Source organism: Lissotriton helveticus, chromosome 1_1 (genome assembly GCF_964261635.1).
Source record: "Lissotriton helveticus chromosome 1_1, aLisHel1.1, whole genome shotgun sequence".
NCBI classification, from domain to species: Eukaryota; Metazoa; Chordata; class Amphibia; order Caudata; family Salamandridae; genus Lissotriton; species Lissotriton helveticus.
Window position 1 is genome coordinate 1,346,601,181 of NC_136057.1, and position 11,859 is coordinate 1,346,613,039.

The window sequence follows — 11,859 nt, forward strand, 5'->3', positions numbered from 1 at the left end:
GCATTTCTAGTTCTGCTTAACAATGGATGCCCTGCAGGATCAGTCTGACCATTCGTAGGCTATATGTGTGGTTTTCTCTCAGTGTAACAATTAGCTGTACGTCTTTCTCTGTTCACGCTGAACAAGTTCCCTGAGCTGGAATTTGACCTTTTAAATGTTGAATGTGTTAGAGTGCAGTTTGAAGAATTACGTGTATTTATTGAGCCACATCATTCACGCAGAAAAGCTGTGAAAACGAACATCTTAACCCCTTGCATGCTGCCGCGATTCTGCGCCTGTGCGGCAGAATCGCGAGTGGGCAGGTTTATGACGGCCCCCAGCCGTCATCAGCACACGAGCGCCGTAGTGCATGACGGATGGGGGCCGTCATCAGCATTCAAGGGGTTAATTTATAGGACATTAATATGATAATGAGACCAAAACATCATGAGATTGAGTAGTGAGCCGTGGGGCCAGTTTAACATGCTTCCAGTGTGAGAAAGGGTGCTATCCTGTGTCTTTCTGAATCTGTTCTGTGAAAGCACTGTCCAGTTCAGGGTCAGGGCCAGGTTGTTTTTGATGAGATAGTCTTTAGGTAATGCAGGTGTGTGTGTGTTCACTAAAAAAGCCAAAGTCACTGGGTCGTTCTAGTTAGGCTCATATTTCACTCGTACAAAACCATAGAAATGTATGGGATATAGTTACCTAGCTTACTATAACTTAAGCCCCAGCAATGCACTGCTTATGGCCTCACATATTACATTACATCACTCATGACATTGTCCTCACTGATAAAATCTCAAATGACATCATCCATGTGCAAGTTTTATGTGAGAGTTTGATTGTTAAACATATAGGTTATGCTACTTCCAATATAAATTATGTGAGTGACTGTGTGTATCCATGTGTGAGTGGGTATGTGAGTGGCTGTATGGATGTGTGAGTTGCTGTATGGGTGTATAAGTAGGTGTGTGAGTAGCTCAGTCGGTGAGTGTGTGGTTGTGTGCGTGGCAGTATGAGCGAGTGAGTAGCTGTGTAAGTGGCTGTACAGATGAGTCAGTGTCCTTACGAGGCCTGTAACATTACTACTTTGGGAGCGATTATAAGACAATCTTTTGGCCCCATCATACATAATCTTTTTGTTTCTAACATACACCCCTGTGGTAATCCAACAACATCTTGTATCTCTGAGTTGGATTGCCCCCATATGATAGCTTTTCATTTTATTTTATTTTTAAACTTTGTTTAGCATTTTGTTAAAGACAAAGTGAAGCATTGAGTACAGTTGAGCGCCATATAAGGTACAATCATGCGTTACTGACAACATTTTCTCTACAGCACAGTAGGTTGGTCAATTGTGTGGAATAATGCACATAATACAGACAAGGCCCCCCTCAAGCGCCACCTCTGTCGACCGGTCCATCAAAGCAACCGCAGCTCCCCTTCATTGACATATATACAGGAAAAAACAAAGAGTCTAGTCATCATGTGAGGGCAGAGCATATTAAAGACCATTAATGCATGTAGTGAATCCTTCTAGCCCACTCTAGTCGGTACTATACCCCCCCTTACAATGGTAATCCATCTTATATCTCAACTGAGGGATTTTCACTTTGATCATGCTCAGGGGGAACTGTTGAACAATATGATGCTCAGGGAGAACTGTTGAACAATATGATAAATGAACTGGATATGGTGGCCCTGATGTCTTTAACTGCCCGCAAACTAAGTTCCCTGTGCCAACTTTTAAAGGGCACAGTAAGGGGTCATTTATTGATTTTATCTTAATTTCTTCTTCGCAATTATCTTTTCATGGTTTTAACATTGTGGAGAGTGAATTTAGTGACCATAATCCATTAACAGTTCATATGACGGGCTCATTAACAGGAAAGCTTGGTGATGTTTCAACCAGGGGTGCACTGAGACCGACGGATGGCAAGCACAGATTAAAATGGTCCCAGATGTCCCCAGATAAATTCCATAACGAAGTAAAAGTATCTTGTGCACGCGAGTTAACATTATGTACAACTGTGGGTTCCTCCCCTAATGAGATTCTTGGTGCATATGAGTCAATAGCGCAAAAAGTGGGTGAAATTCCAAGTGCTCCACCTAGTAGAAATGACTCACATGGCCCCAGATGGTTTGACTCCCTTTGCTCCAAAGCAGCAAAGAGGTTGAGGGAAGCTCGTCAGTCAAACCAAGAACTCAATCTGAGGTCTGTGCTTGTCGAAAGGAATATAAGTCAGCCCTGGCTAAACGGAAGGGTGCCCTGAAGGAAGAGGCTTGGAGGTAGCTGATTGACTCAAGCACTCTTGGGAACAGCTTGAGGTTCTGGAGTGTTGTGAATCGGCCCCTTTTTGATCAGAAAGGGGGGACCTTAGACTCACACATCACAGAGGAGGAGTGGGTGCTCCACTTTAAATCTATGTTTGACTGCCCTCTTGAGCTTAATTGCCAAGAAAGCCGGGATATAAAGGACCCTGTAATAACTTTTGAAAGGGGTGAGTTTATGGCTGGTATTATGGGGCTATCTATTAATAAAGCACCAGGCCCAGATGGGATGCCCCCCCAGACTTATTTAAGTTGGACCCCCCCATTCTGGGCCCCGATACTGGAGGCAGTGTTTATTGTAGCGGCAAAGAATGGCTGTCCCCTGTCTTGGGCCTGTTACACTATAGTCCCTGTTTTCAAGAAGGGCAATAGAAGTAGTACCCACTGTTATAGACCGATCTCGCTCATTGATTCAGTGGTAAAAGTGGTAGGACGTATTCTTTTACAGAGACTATCAACATGGGCAGAGGAGCATGAGATCATGTCGGAGGTCCAGTATGGATTCCGGCCAGGGCGCTCTACCGCTGCTCAGTGTCTTAATTTATCTATAATACTGAGCAAATATACTGTTGTTCGCCCCGGAACAATCCATCTCGCCTTCATGGACTTGTCATCTGCGTTTGACTGTGTCAATAGGGCCAAACTGTGGCAGTCCATGAGGGCAATGGGGGTGGAGAAGAGTATTGTTCATTTTCTTGAGGACCTGCACATTTCAATTAAAGCTAACGTTAGGTTTTCACAGGATTTGCACGTCACTAGGGACTTTGAGATTAAAAGGGGAGTCCGGCAAGGATGCATTCTGGCTCCTTTTTTAGGTTTCGCCTGGCGTTTACTGCGCAAGCAGTATCGCGCAGGCGAAAACTTTTGTAAACAAGTATGGAGCTTTCTCCCGCCTCTGGCTTCCATTGGCTAGCTCCATAAATGGAGGCTAGCCATTGGAAGACAGATCTGCCTGTCATTGCCGGAGCAGATTCGTGGGCGTTCCCGCGATTTTTACTCATCCCACCCCTTTCCCTACGTCATGCGGCGGTGGGCGGTGTTTTATTTTTTTCTTTTTCAAGCCATGTTTTTGTCATTTGGTTGCCTGTGGTCTCCGTGAGCTGCTCGGCTCCGCTGGCCTCCCCCCCTCCTTCTCTCTGCAACACCCGAAGAAGCTGAACCGGCCCCCAACAACAACAGTTTCTTTGTAAACATTGGTCCGCATCGAGACATATTTAGTGTAGTGGCTGAGTTCGGAATATCAGCGTTCCTCGATGACTCGAAATGTTATCGGTGTGAGCTGAACCGGCCCCCAACAACAGTTTCTTTGTAAACATTGGTCCGCATCGAGACATATTTAGTGTAGTGGCTGAGTTCGGAATATCAGCGTTCCTCGGTGACTCGAAATGTTATCGGTTTTCAGGGACTGCTTTACCCCTCCCGCCTTCTGGAACGTAAAAAGCGTGTGCCGTCTAATGACGTCATTACAAGCGAGCCGCAGTTCGCCCATGTGACCCAGGCTGTCATGGACTCTACCTGGTTTGTTAATTCCGGTGGCTGGAGGCAGCCTGTTAAAGAAGGATAGCGCGGCAGTTGCTGGTTGTGCCCCGTGCCCCTTGTTTGCGAGTGGAGATGCTCCGTAGGTCCAGGCTCAGTGTCAAACCCAACGTTAAACCTCCTGCAGGATGTAAAGGTGGCCCCGCGCCTCCCATCCCTGTTGCTCCTCAACTACCACTCGTCCAGAGCACTACCCCTGATCTACCACCGGCACGTGAGAATGAGAGTCCGCCCTGTGACAGCCTGCAACATCCCATCCAAGAGGCTAACAACAGCCCCAGTACCCAAAGGTGAGTAGAGCTGCTGAAGACGAGTAAAGAGGTGAGCCTGAATTTCAGGCGTAGTGGGCATACTACAATAGAACTTTGTATACACACCCAGAGCATTGCAATATTGCACTTTCCCGTTCACCGAACCAGGTACACTGCAGCATCTTTGCACAGACAGGGCTTAGAGAACAACAAGGAACACAATTGCAACCACACTGCAAACAGACTGGATCCAGTTACAATAAATCTGTAAAAAATGCATGGCCCCTGTGAACACGATAAGTGCCTAGTACAGGGGAAATAACAATTGGGAAAATAAAGCCTAAGCGAGGCGATTGAAACGTAGTGCTAGAAAGGCAAAAGGCAAGTTACACACATGCACAAGTACTGTCAGATTTTTATGTAATTTATTATATAGAAAAATATATTTTATGCTTTTCGTTATCTTTTGTTAAAAAATGCATAAAGTTACCATAAAGTGACAATTGTTCATGTAGGATTATAGATACTTTACAAATCAAGATTAATATTGCTGATACTTCAATGAGGCCGGATACAACTTTACAATGTGGTAACGAGGGGCGGTCAGCGTCACTCCACTGACCTTCATTAGCTCGGTGGGTTACTGGAGGGGCGCGGTGTGCGGGGTAGGGGGGTGCATGACAAGCTGCCGCCTGCTGTCTGACATATGGTTAAGAGCCGCGCATGTGCGCACTGCTCCAGAGTGTGTGCGTGTGTGACTACTCCAGTGTGTGCGTGCATGTGACTGCTCCAGAGTGTGTGTGTGTGTGTGTGACTGCTCCTGGGTGTGTGTGTGTGACTGTTCATGGGTGTGTGTGTATGTGACTGCTCCAGAGTGTGTGTGTGTGTGTGTGTGTATGTGACTGCTCCAGAGTGTGTGTGTGTATGTGACCGCTCCAGAGTGTGTGTGTTTGTGTATGTGACTGCTCCAGTGTGTGTGTGTGTATGTGACTGCTCCAGTGTGTGTGTGTGTGTGACTGCTCCAGTGTGTGTGTGTGACTGCTCCAGTGTGTGTGTGTATGTGACTGCTCTGGTTGTGTGTGTGTGTGGGGCTCTGGGTGTGTGTGTGTGGCTCTGGTTGTGGCTGGCACTGGGTGTGTGTGGCTGGCTCTGGGTGTGCGGGGCTGGCTCTGGGTGTGTGTGTGGGGCTCTGGGTGTGTGTGTGTGTGGTAGTAATTGCTGTCTGCTAGTAATTGCTGTCTGCTGAGCTCGTCCGTAGGGTACAATAGTTCTCACATTTGCGAGTGATTAAGCTATTGGCAATGTAAATGACAATGCCATTTATTTATCTGTTTTCAAAACCAACACATAAATACAAATTTTGTCATTTACAATGCCAATAGCTCTAACTTCTCCAAAGGCGAAACTATTGCATTGTAAATGCTTGTTATTTAATTTTTACATAAATGACCTAAGAGCATCTGGAGTTGATTACCCTTGTGTAGGGCGGCGTTGCATCCCCGCCCTGCTATATGCGGACGACGCCGTCCTCATATCCAGGACTGAATTGGGTTTGCAATCCCTTTTAACTACGTTCTCTAGATTCATGACTGATCAGACCTGTCAATTAACAATTCAAAGTCCTATGTCATGAAAGTGGGGCAACATTCAAAAAAGAGTTTTCATTTTAGCGTTGGCCCCGCTAAGTTCCCCCGCACAAACGTATTTTCCTACTTAGGGGTTCTTTTTGACGACCAAGTTAAATGGGGTCCCCTAATTTTGAGAAAAAAAGGGGATCTGGCTCGGGTAAACACAGCAATTTTTAATTTTGCCTCTAAAATAGGGAAGAAACCAACAGGAGCTATGTTGCAAGTTTATCAAGCCAAAAGCTTGGCCATAGCTACGTATGGTAGTGAAATTTGGGGATACACTGCCGCAGATTCCCTCCAGGTAGTGGAGAATGATTTTTTGAAATGTTTACTATGTGTTCCGCGTGGAACCTCTAATTTAGCGGTCCACAAGGAACTGGGGGTCCCATACCTAAGCGATGTTCTTGCTCTGTGACCCCTGATCTTCTGGTTAAACTGTTGGCTAAATAAAGATTTAACTCTCAACCATCTGATTCTAAGAGAGTATATGTCCCTTGACAATTCAGCCTGTATTCCCTGGCTTAGGTATATTAAAAATAGTTTTGAAGGGATAGGGTAGGGTGATCTATTTTTTAAGCCTGAGATTATCGTCAAGAAGGATGTGGAACTAAGATAGCCTTCCTGACTTTAAGGAAACTGGATAGGGAAGCAGAGGAGGTGCTGAAACCCAGTGTTCATATGTATTTAATGCTTAAAACAACTCCGATGAAGGAACCTTAACTTATGGGGTCTCTGTCAACACATGAGAAGTTTTTATTAACCAGGTTTCGGATTAATCTTTTCCACCTTCTGCTAACCAGACCTAAGGGCTATAGTAGAAGTCAAGTGCTAGCCCCCTGCGGCTGCGACGGACAGGCTCAGCATGATTTGCTGCACTTCTTGTTTTCATGCAAACTGTATGAAACCCCCGTAGGCATTTTCTGGTTCCCATTTTAAAAAGAATGAATTTTAGACAGGTTCGACCTGCCCTTGTGTATCTCCAACTGATGAAAGAGGACTGTATCTTTTTTATAGTAGGGTTTTTAAAAACTTCTGTGAAATCTAGGACCTGCATGGATGTGTAAAGTCTGTTGATCTACGCATTTTTTTAGTTTGGCTGATTTAGCTTGCGGTACAGGATAACTTTTTAAATCGTGTTTTAACATATAATTGTTTTTATGTACTTGTATCTGTGCAACTTTTATGGTTTTCTGAATAAAAACCGAATAAAGTTTATTTGATTGATTGAGGTGAGTGAGTTTTGTTAAATGAGTTGGCATGTGAGTGCCTGTATTGGAGATTGAGTGTCTGTGTGAATGGCTGTATGGGTGAGTGAGTTGATGTATGAGTGCTTGTATGGATGTGTGAATATGTGCATTAAAGGCTGGGTGTGTGAGTGCTTGTATGGGTGAGTGAGTGGCTGTTTTGAGAGTCTGGTAAGTGATTGGGTATGTGAGTGGCTGTATGAGTGAATAAGTGGGTATGTGAGTAGCTGTAGGGATGAGTGTGTGAGTTGCTGTATGGGTGTCTGACTGGTTGTATAAGTACTGTATGGGTGAGTGAGTGATTTGTGAGTGGCTATTGAGTGAGTCAGTGGGTGTATGAGTGGCTCTATGGATTAGTTAGTGGTTGTGTGAGTAATTATATGGGTCTGTGAAGGGGCATGTGAGTGGTTGTGTAGATGTGTAAGTTGGTGTATTAGTGGTTGTATAGGTGTTTGAGTGATTTTGTGGATGATGTCATACATGACGTCAGTGACCATGTGATGAGTGATGTAAAATGTGAGGTCATAAGCAGTGCATTGTGGGGGCGTAAGTTCTAGTTAGCTCAGGTAACTACAGGTGCTGAATTTCAATGGTTTTGTACAATTGGAATCTCACCCTAACCCTAATGTCCCTGTAACCTTTGTTTTTTCAGTGAATTTCTATGTTTTTTTAAATTGTATTTCCTAACCATAGCGTCCCTGTAATGTTATCATTTTTTCAGTGAATTTCTAAGTTAAAAAAAAAAATGTTAGTTCCTAATCGTAAACTTTGAGAGAGGGTATGTGAGTTTCTGTATAGGCGTCTACCTGGGTGTGTGAGAGGCTATATGGGTTTGTGAGTGGTTTTATGGGTCTGTGAGTGGGTGGGCGAGTGACTATATGGGTCTGTGAGTGGATGTGTGAGTGGCAATATGGGTTTGTGTATGGATGTGTGAGCAGCTGTATGGGCCTGTGAGGTGGGTGTGTGAGTGCATGTGTGGGTCTGTGACTCGGTGTGTTAGTGGTTATGTGGATGTCTGAGTGGGTGTGTGAGTGGCTGTATGGGTTTGTGAGTGGCTGATTGGGTCTGTACAGTGGGTGAATAAAGGGGAGGAGGGCAACCAATGAGCTCTCAGCAATCCCGCTGTGTGGGACTTATTGGTGGTAACAGGAGGGGTTCTTGGCCCCCAAGGACTCTCAGCTTCCAAGGAGACTTTATCCCCCAACCAGTAGTGCTCCAGGAGGTGTGGTTGGAAAAGACCAGCTCTCAGCAGCCCCACTATGTCAGACTAATTGACCCCTCATCAGCCAGGCCACAATGAATCCAGTGGCACAGCGAGCAAGGGACATATAATGGAAAAGAACTGGTAGGCAACTGAACAGTTTACACTATCACTCAATGTTATTAAGCTCAATGTAACAGATCAAAAAATGCTCAAATATATTTCAAATTATTTAATAATCAATTGTTAAAATCATCTTCATTATTTAAAAATATCAAAAAGATTCAATGTATTCAAAACATAATTTCTCTTCATGAAAATACAATAAAAACCAAAACGTGGCAATGGTTAAGTCTTGGCGCGTTTCGGCGTGAAATAGGCCTTCGTCAGGAATAGCCACAACTTTATCTGAAAACGATAAAGAATGTATACTAAGTGCCAGCATTTAATATAACAATAAAACAACACATTGTTAATCATCAATTACTTTACAAATGATAAACATTTCATACTAAAACACATTAACATAATCACAATCTGTTACAATCGCAATCTGTTACAATTATTGATATGCACATTCATTTATATATATGTGCCCTTATTTTGATAGGCCATTGTAATTAAAATTATAACAAAGATCTAATGCATATAGAAATAAGAAAAGAAAAAGAGTAGACTGGATAAAATCAGAAAAATCTCATTATTAACTCGCTATCGTCTGAGTTTTTATATCTCTATTTATATGACCTTACATTTAGACGTTCAGTTGATAGCGTGGCACTAGATGGTATTGATGTACCACATTTCTTATTTCTGGTGCATGGAATCTGCAACAGTTCATATAGCAATATTAGATTCTGTATATCTCATTGATTTTGATAGTCGTTTTAGCAACAACTGATGGACTGAATGCTGAGTAAATCAAACATTCACCCCCAGTCAAGACATCTGGGTTAAATCCATTTTTATTTTGCTCACCATGCCACCCCAGTTTAGACCCAGCCATAGTCGAATCAGTCTTGACCCTGCTCCTTATGGGAACAGTCCAGCCCGAATTGTCAAGCTGGGTCCTCTCTGGACCTTAAACAAGCATCCTGGGACCTGTTTTGGAGTTTCACCCCATATCGGCTAGGCTAGGCTAGGGGCTTACAGAGTGCAAGACAAAGGGGGCGGGGCATCCAATGACCTCTCAGTAATCCTGCTGGGTGGAACTTACAGGTGGTCCTGGAGGGGCCCTGATGTTATTTATTAGCTGGCCCCAGGGAGGTGGTGGTCCCTGTGGAGCGAGGGTCCTCATGGCCCCCGCTCTTTTTTGCTGTAAATTCCCGGTGGGGGTGGTGGTCACCTGGGCTCTAAAGAGCCCATGGAGGGTGGTACACATGGTTCCCCTCCAATATGTAAATTCAGCCCCGCAGAGGTGGTGGTCCCCGGGCTCGAAGAACCGTATGAGGGGTCCCTCCTTTTTATAACAAATGCCCCCAGGACCTGGCTCTCCCAAGGGCTCATTTCAAAATAAGCATAGGATCCTATGTGGCTTAGATCCTGTCACTTTCAGAGCCAACACGTAGCACTATGGTGCCACATAGCAACTTGTGAGAGCGCCACTAACAAAAGTTTCTGGATCCAGACTAGAACCTGGGAAGTATTCAAAGGTGAGGACTCTGCGGTTAGATTATACACCAGAAAGAGCCTTACCAAAAGTAAGCAACTTTTTGTCTTAAGGTATTTCTTACATTGGGACACGGTTATGGTGGTCCTGATAGACACAAGGATGTTCCTTAAATAGACATGGCTTGCTGCTTTAGCTTTCTTTTTCCATTTTGTCTCCAGTTTGATGGCATTTGGCTGTGGGTGTGCAGACAGCCACCAGAGGTTTTAAGAGTGTCAACCGAATAGTTGTAGGTGATTCTTGTATAGATGTTGTAGGTGGTTCTGATGACAGCGCAGGTTGGCAAAGGAAGCCATTAGAGTTCCATCAGGGTGGCCTAGATGTGGTCATATGTCTGTTGGCACTTGAGGCGTGCTGTGGCATGAAGGATGTCTTTAAGGGGGGTTAGGCGGACAGTGTAGAGTCTGCAAGGCCATGGAGAAGGGTAAAGCCACTCTTCAGATACCAGTGGACTTGAAGGGCGGCTCTCATGTCACTTTCTAGGAGGAACGTTATCACCTTTATTTGTTAGGGCTTTCCTTCTGGGATTGAAGCTCACCAGGATTTATCTGCGATCGTTTGGCCTAATCTCGCTATTAAAACATCTAGCAGCAGGTGGCACATTTTAAATCACATAATATTTGCACTGCTGGCAACCACAGACTGAGAGAAATGAGTATTCTGTTGAACAGGGCTTCTCAGTCCTATGTGTGGGGTGAAACCCTGGCAGGGCGAAATCCTATAGCTCAGCTAGCTCAGTCTGGTCCTAGAGTAGGGCTTGGACCACTTGCTCACCTACCTTGACCACTGTTGGGAGGTTGGAGGTTTGCCTCAAATTAGTCAGATTTTATGGAGGACATATTCCCTTCCTGTAAAAGTACTTTGAATGTGGGCTGCTAACCCCAGTTAAAGGGAAGCATTGCACATTTTATAAATCAGAGGGCATACTGGAAGTTTTCTAAAGCTAAAGGACTTTCTTTAAACAGGTGATATCCAGACTCCTTTGATCCAAGTAGGAAGTTTGCAGTTTTCTAAACTTAGCACTGTTATATTTTTATAAAAGACACCAGCAAACCCATCAGCCAGCTCCACGCAAGCAAGAACTTTGTATTCCAAGTAAACTGTCTGGGTCAACATTTTCAAACAGCTTAGACTGCTTATTTGTACTGTAATCCGCCTCAGCTATTTCACAACTGTAATATTCCTTCTGGGCTTTTCCAACTCCTTTCTGTAATTCCATTTGGGTGCTTTAATATGATCTCAATCAGCAAACCTGAATCTGCCTGTTTACGAAGATTTCAAATGCGATGAAACCCAGAACTGTTTCAGGTGATGGGAAGGCTTTCTCTTTGCTCCTGATAGGTCATTTCCACAAATGTCCTTTCTGAAATGTCCTGGAGAGCTTATCATTGATACAACTTGCCAGTTCTGCAGGCTTAATTTGATATCGCGTGCGTTCTCAAAAACTTCTATTTCTCCGAAACCCACTTCAGTAATTTTTCAAGGGGACACTTAGCTAGTAGTCTGAGAGGCCATTATGTAAAATCCGTGATCATGCTGTGCTTTTTGCATGTTTTTATGTCTAGTCCCTGCTGCAAGTGTGGAGAGAGGTAGTCTCACTAAATGTCTCTGAGACAGAGGCTTATCTTACCCAGCTTTATCTACATGCCAGCAACAATCCCCGTAGTCTCAAATGATATTCATCACACACGTTGTGAAATGATCTAACAAAGACTTATATTTAGTAAGTTTCCTTATTAAACAATACTTCAAATTCTTTAATACATATTACATATAAAGTATATATTAAAATCTCTTCCATATACGTATCTATCCCTATTCTTCATAGAATCCATTTACAAAAATGTTTCCATATTTTTGCTTTCTATTTACCTTTCATAAAAAGTCCTATTGTGTTCAGCACTTTCTTTAAACTTCCAGCACATTAAGCCATTGATACAGCATTTCTGCTGTGCTCATTTCCTGACTTAGGACATTATATATTTCTTCTTTAAATGTGTTGAATGTGACAGTTGGATGG

General features: G+C 43.8%; 1 protein-coding gene across 2 annotated transcripts in view; it reads left to right on the forward strand.

Annotated features, from left to right (window-relative positions):
* Positions 1-11,859, forward strand: part of LOC144823991 (uncharacterized) — a 60,404-nt gene that overhangs the window by 45,646 nt on the left and 2,899 nt on the right. The window lies entirely within an intron of this gene.